At 39.9% G+C, this 15,439-nt stretch overlaps 1 protein-coding gene across 1 annotated transcript in view; it reads right to left on the reverse strand.

Annotated features, from left to right (window-relative positions):
- ARHGEF9 (Cdc42 guanine nucleotide exchange factor 9) overlaps positions 1-15,439 on the reverse strand; it is a 916,750-nt gene that overhangs the window by 67,300 nt on the left and 834,011 nt on the right. The window lies entirely within an intron of this gene.

Raw genomic sequence — 15,439 nt, forward strand, 5'->3', positions numbered from 1 at the left:
TAAATCCAGAAAATAAGAAGTACAGAGGCCCACAGCACCGCACCCCCCCCCCCCCTCACTATACACCATCAGACACAGGAAAATAAATAAATTTCAAATAAATCTGAAAGGGACACAAAAAGAGAAAGAGCAGGAGGTAAAGTTGATAAATATCTGAACAAAGCCTCTTTGTATAAACAAATATAAGCTACACGCTGCAGGCAGGGATCCTAAGCTCTGGGAAAGAATACAACCCTATTAAATATCCACTGAGACCTTTAAAATGGCTGCAAGGAAATCAGGCAAAGGTGACAAAAATGCAAAAAACAACCCAAACAAGATGAGTATGTTTTTCAAAACTTCACAGGCGTTGACAATGGATGATGAGGATATATCCCAGACCCCAGAAGAAACAGACACTCCTCAAGAAACAATAGCAGATACCTCACAAGAGCTGATTTAAAGGATCTTCCTACAAAGGGAGACTTCACCTCATTCATACAGCAGGTGGGCCGCATGATTAAAGATGGGCTGGCGGAGGTGAGGAAAGAGGTTAATGAATTGGGAAATAGAGTAGAATACCTGGAGGAACAGTCAGAATCACAAACATCTGATATGGACCTAATGAATAGAAAACTCCTGTCTCAAGAATCCCAAATTACTTTCCTTCAGGAAAAACTAGAGGATCTGGACAACAGAGGGAGGAGGCAGAATATAAGGATTAGAGGCCTACCAGAAAGAATTACCCCTGAAAATCTGCACTCCTCCCTCCAAGATCTGTTTAAGACTATACTAAAAGAACCTGAATACACCGAAATACCACTTGACAGAGCCCATAGGGCTTTGAGGCCCCAACCCAAAGAGAAAGATCCCCCAAGGGATGTAATTATAAAATTCCATAAATATTTGGACAAAGAAAAGATTATGAAAGCCTCAAGGCAACAACGATCAATATCATACCAGGAACATCAATTACAGCTCTACGCCGATCTCAGCCCACTCACGCTACAGAATAGAAGAGAAACAAGGTTTTTGACACAGCACCTCCAAGACAACGGAATCGCCTACAGATGGGGGCTCCCCTTTAGCATTAAAGTGCTGAAAAACAACCGAATTTATGTCTACAAAGCACTGGAGGATTTGGAAGACTTTTGTACCCAATTGGGAATACCACAACCCTCCTTACCATCTCTACATGAATCAAAGACACCAGCAGCAAACAACCCACTACAGCAAAGATCACGTTGGCAGACAATCCAGCGAAAGCGTCCAAGAACCCCTGCCACAACTGACCCTTCAATAGCCCATGAACCTGATGATGGCTGATCCAGCAACCGGTACAGAATATGGACTCTATAGTGAAAATCAGGACCCAGAAGTGAGTTTTGGGTCTATCTAGGGCTTGGAGAGGGGATCTCTCATCTGATCAGGTAATGTTGTTGGTTGTTGCTTTTTTTTTTTTTTTTTTTATGATGCCTGGAGTCCCCTAAGAAATAGACATTGAACTGATTCACTAAAGACTGAGCATTGAATATAAGCTATAATTTAACACTCACATTTTAGCAATGTTGAAAGACTTTACACCTATGGCGACCTAATAAAACTAATGGAGCATGATGATTACTTGTCTAAGACATGCATTGAAAAATTGAAAATATCTTACAAAAAAAAAAATAAAAAAAAATATATATATAAAAAAAAAAATAAAAAAAAAATAAAAGAGGAATAATATGCAAATGTGATAAATGTAACTGTGTCTAGACCTATAGAGGTCTTTGGATCCCCCTAACCTTTTCTTTGTTTTTACCTCTCCATGGAGAGGATGGTCTTGATAATTAGAGTTATAGTTCTATTGTTGATATTGTCATATATGTTTATTATGACAAGCTTGAATTTTTTGTATTTTTGGTCACTTTCGCATGCAAGGTGTTGTCATATTGTCCGCTCGACAGAGATAATGTGTAGTAAAGAGCAAATGCAGACTAAATTCCTAATTAATGTATTATGACATAAAGCTGATTTCACAAAACTGTAAGGGTCTGGGCTCCCCTACCAAGAGGTCAATTGCAATGACGTGGTTTAAAAAATCACAGGGATCAATAGTGTTTCTACAAGAAACCCATTTCCTCAAGCATAAAGAACCAATACTATATTCCAAAATTTATACCCAACAAATTTTTAACTCAAACTCCAAAAAAAAAAAGAATGGGGTTGGTATATTGATAAGTAAAGATGTCCCATTCCAAATTTTAGACCAATTCTCAGATGACGAAGGCAGGGTCTTAATATTAGTGGGTACATTATATAATACTCAGCTAACTTTAATGAACATATACGCGCCCAACACAAATCAGAACTCTTTCTATAATAAAGCTTTAACCAAACTGGGAGAAATGCAGAGAGGCGTAGTAATAGTGGGCGGCGATTTTAATATTACACTGAACCCCCTCATGGACTGCTCCACAGGAAAGAGTCAAATAACACAGAGAAATAGGACAAGTATTATCTAAAAATTAGACACCCTCTTATTAACAGATGTCTGGAGATTAAACCATCCCAGAACCCGAAGTTACACTTTTTATTCACATCTGGGTCACTCCTATTCCAGAATAGATTATTGGTTATTAGACCATAATAATATAGCCAGTGCCACAGACACAGAGATATTGCCGATATCATGGTCGGACCATGCGTCTATCACGTTAGAGCTTGAGTGGCCCTCAATGCCCTTACGCCAATCTTCGTGGCGCTTGGACCCCACCCTACTACATAACCCACTTTTTAAACGCCATATAGGGGAACACATAAAAGAATTTTTCCGGCACAACACCTCAACGGACACAAATCAGATTAATAATTGGTTAGCACATAAAGCTACTATCAGGGGAGAGTTAATTAAACAAAGAGCAATCCTACGTAAACAATATGATACAGAGTACAAAAAATTACTCTCTGCATTAAAGCTAGCGGAACAGCGACATAAACTTAATCCTACAGATGACAACCTTACACAGTTGGTGTGTGGGGCCAGGACGGCCTTTCGACTCCACCTGCAAAGAGATGCTAACAACAAAGCATTTTACCTAAAAAAAATGTATTTCCATAATAGCAATAAAGCAGACACGTGGCTGGCGAAAACTTTAGCAAAAAAAAAGTATCAGGCTCACATTTTTAAAATAGATAACGATAAGGGACAGATCGAGATAGAACCAAAAAAAATAGCAAACGTGTTTGGGGATTATTATGCTAAACTATACAACATTACAAATCAGGGAAGAACTGAAAATTTATGCACCCTTACCCAATACTTAGATTCAGTAGATGTCCCAAGCATCTCCACACAAGAGGCAGACACCCTAGATTCCCCTTTTACACTACAAGAAATATTAAAGGCCATAGAGACATTACCCAACAATAAGAGCCCAGGCCCAGATGGATACTCCAATGATTATTATAAAACATATAAAGCCCTAATAGCGCCACATCTATTAACAGCCTTCCAACACATAGATGATTTAGGCAGTTTTCCAGCAGAATGCTTGGAAGCCTACATCTCAGTGCTCCCCAAACCAAATAAACCAGGTAATCTACCAAGCAGTTATAGACCCATATCGCTACTCAACACAGATCTCAAACTTTATGCAAAGATTTTAGCAGGGCGCATCAATAAAATACTACCACAGATTGTCCACCTTGACCAAGCAGGTTTTGTCCCAGGGAGAGAAGCGAGAGACAACACCATTAGAACACTACAATTAATTGACTATGCTAAAATAAACAAATTAGGAATGGTGGTTGTCTCCGCCGACGCTGAAAAAGCGTTCGACCGCTTAGATTGGCGCTTTTTGCAAGCAACATTACGTAAAAACAGAATTTATGTTTACCTGATAAATTACTTTCTCCAACGGTGTGTCCGGTCCACGGCGTCATCCTTACTTGTGGGATATTCTCTTCCCCAACAGGAAATGGCAAAGAGCCCAGCAAAGCTGGTCACATGATCCCTCCTAGGCTCCGCCTACCCCAGTCATTCGACCGACGTAAAGGAGGAATATTTGCATAGGAGAAACCATATGATACCGTGGTGACTGTAGTTAAAGAAAATAAATTATCAGACCTGATTAAAAAACCAGGGCGGGCCGTGGACCGGACACACCGTTGGAGAAAGTAATTTATCAGGTAAACATAAATTCTGTTTTCTCCAACATAGGTGTGTCCGGTCCACGGCGTCATCCTTACTTGTGGGAACCAATACCAAAGCTTTAGGACACGGATGAAGGGAGGGAGCAAATCAGGTCACCTAAATGGAAGGCACCACGGCTTGCAAAACCTTTCTCCCAAAAATAGCCTCAGAAGAAGCAAAAGTATCAAACTTGTAAAATTTGGTAAAAGTGTGCAGTGAAGACCAAGTCGCTGCCCGACATATCTGATCAACAGAAGCCTCGTTCTTGAAGGCCCATGTGGAAGCCACAGCCCTAGTGGAATGAGCTGTGATTCTTTCAGGAGGCTGCCGTCCGGCAGTCTCATAAGCCAATCTGATGATGCTTTTAATCCAAAAAGAGAGAGAGGTAGAAGTTGCTTTTTGACCTCTCCTTTTACCAGAATAAACAACAAACAAGGAAGATGTTTGTCTAAAATCCTTTGTAGCATCTAAATAGAATTTTAGAGCGCGAACAACATCCAAATTGTGCGACAAACGTTCCTTCTTTGAAACTGGATTCGGACACAAAGAAGGCACGACTATCTCCTGGTTAATGTTTTTGTTAGAAACAACTTTCGGAAGAAAACCAGGTTTAGTACGTAAAACCACCTTATCTGCATGGAACACCAGATAAGGAGGAGAACACTGCAGAGCAGATAATTCTGAAACTCTTCTAGCAGAAGAAATTGCAACCAAAAACAAAACTTTCCAAGATAATAACTTAATATCAACGGAATGTAAGGGTTCAAACGGAACCCCCTGAAGAACTGAAAGAACTAAGTTGAGACTCCAAGGAGGAGTCAAAGGTTTGTAAACAGGCTTGATTCTAACCAGAGCCTGAACAAAGGCTTGAACATCTGGCACAGCTGCCAGCTTTTTGTGAAGTAACACAGACAAGGCAGAAATCTGTCCCTTCAAGGAACTTGCAGATAATCCTTTCTCCAATCCTTCTTGAAGAAAGGATAGAATCTTAGGAATTTTTACCTTGTCCCAAGGGAATCCTTTAGATTCACACCAACAGATATATTTTTTCCATATTTTGTGGTAAATTTTTCTAGTTACAGGCTTTCTGGCCTGAACAAGAGTATCAATAACAGAATCTGAGAACCCTCGTTTTGATAAGATCAAGCGTTCAATCTCCAAGCAGTCAGTTGGAGTGAGACCAGATTCGGATGTTCGAACGGACCTTGAACAAGAAGGTCTCGTCTCAAAGGTAGCTTCCATGGTGGAGCCGATGACATATTCACCAGATCTGCATACCAAGTCCTGCGTGGCCACGCAGGAGCTATCAAGATCACCGATGCCCTCTCCTGATTGATCCTGGCTACCAGCCTGGGGATGAGAGGAAACGGCGGGAATACGTAAGCTAGTTTGAAGGTCCAAGGTGCTACTAGTGCATCTACTAGAGTCGCCTTGGGATCCCTGGATCTGGACCCGTAGCAAGGAACCTTGAAGTTCTGACGAGAGGCCATCAGATCCATGTCTGGAATGCCCCACAGTTGAGTAATTTGGGCAAAGATTTCCGGATGGAGTTCCCACTCCCCCGGATGTAATGTCTGACGACTCAGAAAATCCGCTTCCCAATTTTCCACTCCTGGGATGTGGATTGCAGACAGGTGGCAGGAGTGAGTCTCCGCCCATTGAATGATTTTGGTCACTTCTTGCATCGCCAGGGAACTCCTTGTTCCCCCCTGATGGTTGATGTACGCAACAGTCGTCATGTTGTCTGATTGAAACCGTATGAACTTGGCCTTTGCTAGCTGAGGCCAAGCCTTGAGAGCATTGAGTATCGCTCTCAGTTCCAGAATATTTATCGGTAGAAGAGATTCTTCCCGAGACCAAAGACCCTGAGCTTTCAGGGGTCCCCAGACCGCGCCCCAGCCCATCAGACTGGCGTCGGTCGTGACAATGACCCACTCTGGCCTGCGGAAGTTCATCCCTTGTGACAGGTTGTCCAGAGACAGCCACCAACGGAGTGAATCTCTGGTCCTCTGATTTACTTGTATCGTCGGAGACAAGTCTTTATAGTCCCCATTCCACTGACTGAGCATGCACAGTTGTAATGGTCTTAGATGAATGCGCGCAAAAGGAACTATGTCCATTGCCGCTACCATCAAACCTATTACTTCCATGCACTGCGCTATGGAAGGAAGAGGAACGGAATGAAGTGTTTGACAAGAGTTTAGAAGTTTTGTTTTTCTGGCCTCTGTCAGAAAAATCCTCATTTCTAAGGAGTCTATTATTGTTCCCAAGAAGGGAACCCTTGTTGACGGAGATAGAGAACTCTTTTCTACGTTCACTTTCCATCCGTGAGATCTGAGAAAGGCCAGGACTATGTCCGTGTGAGCCTTTGCTTGAGGAAGGGACGACGCTTGAATCAGAATGTCGTCCAAGTAAGGTACTACTGCAATGCCCCTTGGTCTTAGCACCGCTAGAAGGGACCCTAGTACCTTTGTGAAAATCCTTGGAGCAGTGGCTAATCCGAAAGGAAGTGCCACGAACTGGTAATGCTTGTCCAGGAATGCGAACCTTAGGAACCGATGATGTTCCTTGTGGATAGGAATATGTAGATATGCATCCTTTAAATCCACCGTGGTCATGAATTGACCTTCCTGGATGGAAGGAAGAATTGTTCGAATGGTTTCCATTTTGAACGATGGAACCTTGAGAAACTTGTTTAGGATCTTGAGATCTAAGATTGGTCTGAACGTTCCCTCTTTTTTGGGAACTACGAACAGATTGGAGTAGAACCCCATCCCTTGTTCCCCTAATGGAACAGGATGAATTACTCCCATTTTTAACAGGTCTTCTACACAATGTAAGAATGCCTGTTTTTTTATGTGGTCTGAAGACAATTGAGACCTGTGGAACCTCCCCCTTGGGGGAAGCCCCTTGAATTCCAGAAGATAACCCTTGGGAGACTATTTCTAGTGCCCAAGGACCCAGAACATCTCTTGCCCAAGCCTGAGCGAAGAGAGAGAGTCTGCCCCCCACCAGATCCGGTCCCGGATCGGGGGCCAACATTTCATGCTGTCTTGGTAGCAGTGGCAGGTTTCTTGGCCTGCTTTCCCTTGTTCCAGCCTTGCATTGGTCTCCAGGCTGGCTTGGCTTGAGAAGTATTACCCTCTTGTAAAACAGAGCAGTCGCGCTTACGCTGATAAGTGGGCATTTTGGCTAAAATGTTTTTGATAGAATTATCCATTACAGCCGTTAATTGTTGCATAGTAAGGAGTATTGGCGCGCTAGATGTACTAGGGGCCTCCTGAGTGGGCAAGACTGGTGTAGACGAAGGAGGGGATGATGCAGTACCATGCTTACACCCCTCACTTGAGGAATCATCTTGGGCATCATTTTCTCTAAATTTTGTGTCACATAAATCACATCTATTTAAATGAGAAGGAACCTTGGCTTCCCCACATTCAGAACACAGTCTATCTGGTAGTTCAGACATGTTAAACAGGCATAAACTTGATAACAAAGTACAAAAAACGGTTTAAAATAAAACCGTTACTGTCACTTTAAATTTTAAACTGAACACACTTTATTACTGCAATTGCGAAAAAGTATGAAGGAATTGTTCAAAATTCACCAAAATTTCACCACAGTGTCTTAAAGCCTTAAAAGTATTGCACACCAAATTTGGAAGCTTTAACCCTTAAAATAACGGAACCGGAGCCGTTTTTATCTTTAACCCCTTTACAGTCCCTGGTATCTGCTTTGCTGAGACCCAACCAAGCCCAAAGGGGAATACGATACCAAATGACGCCTTCAGAAAGTCTTTTCTATGTATCAGAGCTCCTCACACATGCGACTGCATGTCATGCTTCTCAAAAACAAGTGCGCAATACCGGCGCGAAAATGAGACTCTGCCTATGATTAGGGAAAGCCCCTAGAGAATAAGGTGTCCAAAACAGTGCCTGCCGATATTATTTTACAAAATACCCAGATTAAAATGATTCCTCAAGGCTAAATATGTTTATATATGAATCGATTTAGCCCAGAAAATGTCTACAGTCTCAAAAAGCCCTTGTGAAGCACTTATTTATTGTCTGTAATAAAAATGGCTTACCGGATCCCATAGGGAAAATGACAGCTTCCAGCATTACATCGTCTTGTTAGAATGTGTCATACCTCAAGCAGTAAAATTCTGCTCACTGTTCCCTCAACTGAAGTTAATTCCTCTCAACAGTCCTGTGTGGAACAGCCATCGATTTTAGTAACGGTTGCTAAAATCATTTTCCTCTTACAAACAGAAATCTTCATCTCTTTTCTGTTTCAGAGTAAATAGTACATACCAGCACTATTTTAAAATAACAAACTCTTGAATGAATAATAAAAACTACAGTTAAACACTAAAAAACTCTAAGCCATCTCCGTGGAGATGTTGCCTGTACAACGGCAAAGAGAATGACTGGGGTAGGCGGAGCCTAGGAGGGATCATGTGACCAGCTTTGCTGGGCTCTTTGCCATTTCCTGTTGGGGAAGAGAATATCCCACAAGTAAGGATGACGCCGTGGACCGGACAACCTATGTTGGAGAAATGGGATTTGGGGAAATTATTATAAAAAGAATCTTTAGTCTGTATCAAAACCCCTCAGCTAAGGTAAAAGCAAATAATATTTTGTCAGATAAGTTTGTCATTCAGAATGGAACACGACAAGGATGTCCATTGTCCCCCCTTTTATTTGTGTTGAGTATGGAGATCCTGGCCCATAAAATTAGACAAAACGCGCAAATCTCAGGTATTATAATAGGGCAAAATAACTATAAATTGTCACTTTACGCTGACGATGTGCTGCTCACACTGTCTAACCCCACAGAATCTATCCCAGCAGTGTTGAAGGAGTTTGGGGAGTTTGGGGTGTTCTCCAACTTCCTACTAAATGATCAAAAATCAGAAATCTTAAACATCTCTAATCCGAAAAAAGAATACTCTGAATTACTAAAAATGTGCCCATTCATACCCCAAAAAAAGGCCATCAAGTATTTGGGGATCTATCTGTCGCCCAGACCTAGCACCCTGTTTGTGAAAAATTACCAAAACCTATATAATGAGCTAATTAAAGACCTCAATAGGTGGAGTGACAAATTGATTTCGTGGTGGGGGCGTATACAGGCAGTGAAAATGACTGTGTTGCCCAAAATTCTTTATATGCTCCAAACGGTGCCAATCGCGTTACCTATTTCATTCCGCAATAAGCTTCAGAAACTGTTGAATAATTACATTTGGGGCAGAATAAAGCCGAGAATCATTAAATCCACATTGTATAGAACTACACAAAATGGAGGATTGGGACTCCCCAATATTGAAATGTACTATAAAGCAAAATGCTTACAAAAAATACTAGATTGGCACCGAAATGCTGAAAATAAAGCCTGGGTGACACTGGATTCCCATATCTTGAGGACCCCTTCCCCTGGGGTGTTGTGCTGGATAGAAAGAAAGAGCCGCCCTCCATGGGTCAGGACATACCCACTATATCAGCATACTTTTGATATCTGGGACAACATTATAGCAGGTAATAGCCAAATATCATCCCTGAGATCCCCGATGTCTCCAGTTTCCCCTAATGCTGAATTACACGGGGGCCTGGAACAAAAACTAATTAGACAGCTTGATTGGGAAATAGGCTACACATTACCCATAACCAAATTCCTAACTAACGGTAAACTAAAGCAGAGATCTGACCTTAGCGGTGAAGTGGGGGGTGCCTTTACGAAATGGCTGAAGTATTTTCAGCTCCAACATTTTCTGGCCACGTCCCCTGACAGAGAAAAGCTAATTAGACAGCCTACTATGTTCGAACAACAGTGTCTTAGTAATCAACCACTATGCCATACTCTGGCGTGGGCAAAGAGGGCACTATCGCTCAGCGAATTGAACGTGGCCCCTAACTATAGGAGTAGATGGCACAGGGAATTAGGGAAGGAACTAAATGAACAGGAATGGAAACATATTACACAGAACACTAGAAAATCCTCGACTGCGGCCAGGACTTTGGAATTAAATTTCAAGGTCCTGACAAGATGGTACCTCACCCCTACGAGAATTAAGACAATTTACCCGACAGCCTCTGATATGTGTTGGAGGGGGTGCGGTAAAAGGGGTACCATGATACACATCTGGTGGTCCTGTGATAAGCTTCAACCCTTCTGGGTACAAATAGGAGATTTTATTAAATCAATTAGCAACCAAAACACCGAGTATCACATCCAACCCACGACAGCATTACTAAACCTACTCCCAAACTGTAAATGCAAAATTAGGAGGAAATTGATACAGCTAGCTCTAAATACAGCCAAATCCCTGATAGCCTCTAACTGGAAATCTCAGGTGGTTCCCACATATAGGGCCTGGGAGACGTCAATGGACCATATAATTCAGTTGGAGGAGTATGGCTATGTCATAAGAAAATATATGGAGATGTTCAACAACATAAAGTTTTACTGGGAAACACGAATGCACACACATTAAATACTGTTTTCTGATATAAGAAACATCATAACAAATGGGAGAGAGAAGTCCCTAGGGTAACTAAATGGATATCACATAAATAAGTAAATACACTCCTTTGTCGAAATGGGCAAAAGAACCTTTGGCTTCTGCACAACGAAGGTGACCAACCTTTGAAATGTTTTGTTTTATTTTCTTTGTTAGTGATATGAGTTATATAAAATGTAGGATGTTAAACCTATGTAAAGCACAGACTGTCATGCTGATCTGTAATCAATGTGATCTTAACCGCATTTTCTTGTAATGTTTCATTTTTTCATCCAATAAAAAACTTTGAGAAAAAAAAAAAAAAAACCCTTTCTCCCAAAAATAGCCTCCGAAGAAGCAAGGTATCAAATTTGTTAAATTTGAAAAGTATGAAGCGCAGACCAAGACTCCGTCTTGTAAATCTGTTCAACAGAAGCCACATTTAAAAAAGGCCCAAGTGAAAACCACAGCTCTAGTAGAATGAGCTGTAATCCCTTCAGGAGGCTGCTGTCCAGCAGTCTCATAAGCTAAATGAATTATGCTTTTTAACCAAAAAGACAGAGAGGCCTTTAAGAGAAACAAATTTTGTCAAAATTTGAAAAACAGTGAAAAAAAAAGGCAGTAAAACAAACGAAATTTTTACAGTACATGTAATAAGGTAACAGAGCATTGCACCCACTTGCAAATGGATGATTAACCCCTTAATGCAAAAAACAGATAAAAAAAAAAAAAAAAGACATAGACGTTTTTAAAAACAGACACAACAAACTGCCACAGCCAACAGTGGGAAGCTTCAGTTAACTGTTTCTATGCAAAATTTAAGCCAGCCATGTGGAAAAAACTTAGGCCCCAATAAGTTTTATCACCAAACATATGTTAAAAAACGATTAAACATGCCAGCAAACGTTTTAAAACACATTTTTACAAGAGTATGTATCTCTATTAATAAGCCTGATACCAGTCGCTATCGCTGCATTTAAGGCTTTACTTATATTACTTCGGTATCAGCAGTATTTTCTTAGTCAATTCCATTCCTAGAAAAATATTTTACTGCACATACCTTATCTGCAGGAAAACCTGCACGCCATTCCCCCTCTGAAGTACCTCACTCCTCAGAATGTGTGAGAACAGCAAATGGATCTTAGTTACGTCTGCTAAGATCATAGAAAAACGCAGGCAGATTCTTCTTCCAAATACTGCCTGAGATAAACAGCACACTCCGGTGCCATTTAAAAATAACAAACTTTTGATTGAAGAATAAACTAAGTAGAAAGCACCACAGACTCTCACGACCTCCTATCTATGTTGAGGCTTGCAAGAGAATGACTGAATATGGCAGTTAGGGGAGGAGCTATATAGCAGCTTTGCTGTGGGTGGACTCTTGCAGCTTCCTGTTGGGAAGGAGAATATATTCCATAAGTAATGGATGATCCGTGGACTGGATACACTTAACAAGAGAAATGTTCACTGTTGGTCACCTATCAAAATGGCAAACTAGTGTGACATAAGTTCACACATGTATTTGTGATTTGCAATTATTGTAGTTTTATTAAACTTGTTCTACAGTATTTGTATCCTAAAATGGCACATCCACATTCAATATGTTAATTCAAGGTTCACGAGCAAGGCAGTAGTGGTTCCAATATTCATATTCAAAAGTTCATGTCTTTTTATAGCTCTTTCCCTATGAAGCAGATTTGTGCATATGCTCATGAAAAAAATAACGAGAAGAGAAATGTCACAGAAAGACCTGAATTGCAAATGAAGTAAAACAGAACATTCAGTTGATTAATTAACTAGCTATTAACTATTATAAGACAATAAGGCTATGAAATTGTGCCTACATATACATATTGAACTATGGATTAATATTAATATTAATTAGACAAAAATGTAAACTTTTATTCACAGGCATTAGGGTAACATTAGTCCTTTATCTGTGTAAGATAAGAATACATTGCCTAAAGCAGCTATACGTAGACAAAACCAGACAAAATTTTAATTTTCAGGAAGTGCTTACTTGAGCACAGATTAGCAACTCTAAAATGAAGAAAACATTTGTAAATAATTTGTGCCAAGGCAGATATATTCACATATCCTAACCTGTAAATGGCACTTCCAATTATTAAAGCGATACTAAACCCAATTTTTTTTTCTTTCATGATTTGAAAAGCAGGAATCTAAGCTTAGGAGCCGGTCCATTTTTGGTTCAGAAACTGGGTTACGCTTGCCTATTGGTGGCTAAATGTAGCCACCAATAAGCAAGTGCTACTTTCTGAACCAAAAATGGGCCGGTTTCTAAGCTTAGATTCCTGCTTTTTAAAATAAAGATAGCAAGAGAACAAAGAAAAATTGATAATGGAAGTAAATCATGGAAGAACAAAATTTGGTTTAGTGTCCCTTTTATAATAAATAGGTCTACTGTAGTTCACATGAGATTCCTACTTATAATTGTATGCATGGCAGAGTCTACTTATTTGGTTAGAGTGTTACTATACTTAATGATCATCATCTGGGATTCCTTACCTTTCTATTGTTAATTTTTATATCTCTTCTTATACCTGATTAATTTTTTGGCCTTGTTGTGCCTGGTGCAATCTCCTCAAGTAAGTGCTCACACCCCAATTTATGAGAACACTTAAAGGGACACTGAACCCATATTTTTCTTTTGTGATTCAGATAGAGCATGGCATTTTAAGCAACTTTCTAATTTACTCCTATTATCAAATTTTCTTCATTCTCTTGGTATCTTTATTTGAAATGCAAGAATATAAGTTTGGATGCCGACCCATTTTTGGGGAACAAACTGGGTTGTTCTTGCTGATTGGTGGATAAATTCATCCAGCAAATAAAAAAGTGCTGTCCAGAGGTCTAAACCAAAAATAAAAACTTAGATTCATTAGTTTTTAAATAAAAATAGCAATGGAACGAAGAAAAAATGATAATAGGAGTAAATTAGAAAGTTGCTTAAAATTGCATGGTCTCTTTAACATATGCTGCACAGATACTGACTGGATGCTGTGGTTAATCAAGGGTCCACAGAAATTAAGACCATGGAAAGTTGATAATAATGCTTTATTAATCAGACAGATGCCCTCTGAGTGAAGGTAAAGCTATATAGCCATTTGCTTTATCTAGTGACAAGCCTGGTTCTGGCCCAGGGGCGTATTATGGCCTAGGCCAACAAGGCACAGGTCTAGGGCAGCAGATTTGAGGCGGCGGCACTTTTTAGAGGCAGAGGCAGTGGCACTCAAGAATTGGCCCTTTATTGGTGTCTGACTCCAGTGGCAACATTCAATATCATAGCGGCGGCTGCGCAACAAGCAGTGGATGGTGCTTAGAGCAAATGGAAAAAAACTGTTACTGGCCACTCTAATGCATGAGGCTACGGAAGTGAAGATTGCTAAAAGGCCGCTCCAGGTCCTTTCGAGCTCCAGCAAACAACTGGCACTGATGGGCAAGTGAGAGAGGAAATAGAATGCAGACACTTCAGTGCGGTGCACGCCGTAACAGCATATTAATTCCTGACAATTTAAATGGCACAATGATGATTGTCCTTCCTTGTGCCATTTAAATTGTCAGGAATAAAAAAAAAAATTTGGAGCCTTTTTGAGTGCAGCTGTTTTTCTTTTTGTATTTGGCTTTCCGGTTTGTTCAGCCGTTACGGCGTGCACCGCACTGGAGTGTCTGGATTCTATTTCCTCTCTCACAAGCCCATCAGTGTCAGTTGTTTCCTGGAGCTCGAAAGGACCTGGAGTGGCGTTTTAGCAATCTTCACTTCCTTAGTCTCATGCATTAGTCTCATGCAGTTTTTCCATCTGCTTTTTGAGCCTTTTTCAGTGCAGCAGCTTTTTCTTTTGGTTAGTGCGGCATATAGAGCGGTCTGGTGAGCAGTCAGTTTATTGATCAGACCGTGACAACACACTTTATTTCCATACAGCCTAGCCAGAAAACCTTCTAATGGGAGCTGTCACCGTGGCTCCATGTATAAATCTGTATATGATATATGCAAGCTATTAGCTATATATTTTAATGTCCTCATTTGGTTTAGTAGCTCACAGATCACACAGATATCTGCACTCAGACCCTATGGAGGTTATTAAGAAAATGGGCCAATGTAGAAATTCCTGTAAACTGCAAGTTACTTTCTATAGAAAATAGTGGGTCTCTTTTATATATATATATATATATATATATATATATATATATATATATATATATATATATATATATATATATATATATATATATACATACATACATATATATATATATATAAATACATATATAGTATATATATATATATATTTATATATACATATTTATACATACACATATATAGATATTTGACCTGGGTGTATGCAGGTTTAATGAAAGTTACATTATACCCTGACCGAAAAATATTATGGCCAAAAAATAGCCTAAAACCTAGGAGGGTTAGGGGGCAGCAGAATTTTGAGTGCCTAGGGCAGCACAATACCTAAATACGCCACTCTTCTCGACAGATAAAATACTACGATATATAGTAAAATACTTCTCAGGTGGATTACTGTTAAACCTGCAAGCCCTGTAAAGACAAATGCTTCAAACAAATACCCTGATATAATATAAAAAAACAAAGATTGTTAAACTTACCACAAAATATTTTTTAATGTTAAATCTTTATACACCTTTTAAACACTAAAATATGTGCGCAAATGAGATGAAAAATGACTGAAGTCATAATAAATTTAGCGTTAGGTGCTAATCAAGAAAGCTTTTATGAAGATCCAGTATACTAT

Source organism: Bombina bombina, chromosome 1 (genome assembly GCF_027579735.1).
Source record: "Bombina bombina isolate aBomBom1 chromosome 1, aBomBom1.pri, whole genome shotgun sequence".
Classification (NCBI taxonomy): Eukaryota; Metazoa; Chordata; class Amphibia; order Anura; family Bombinatoridae; genus Bombina; species Bombina bombina.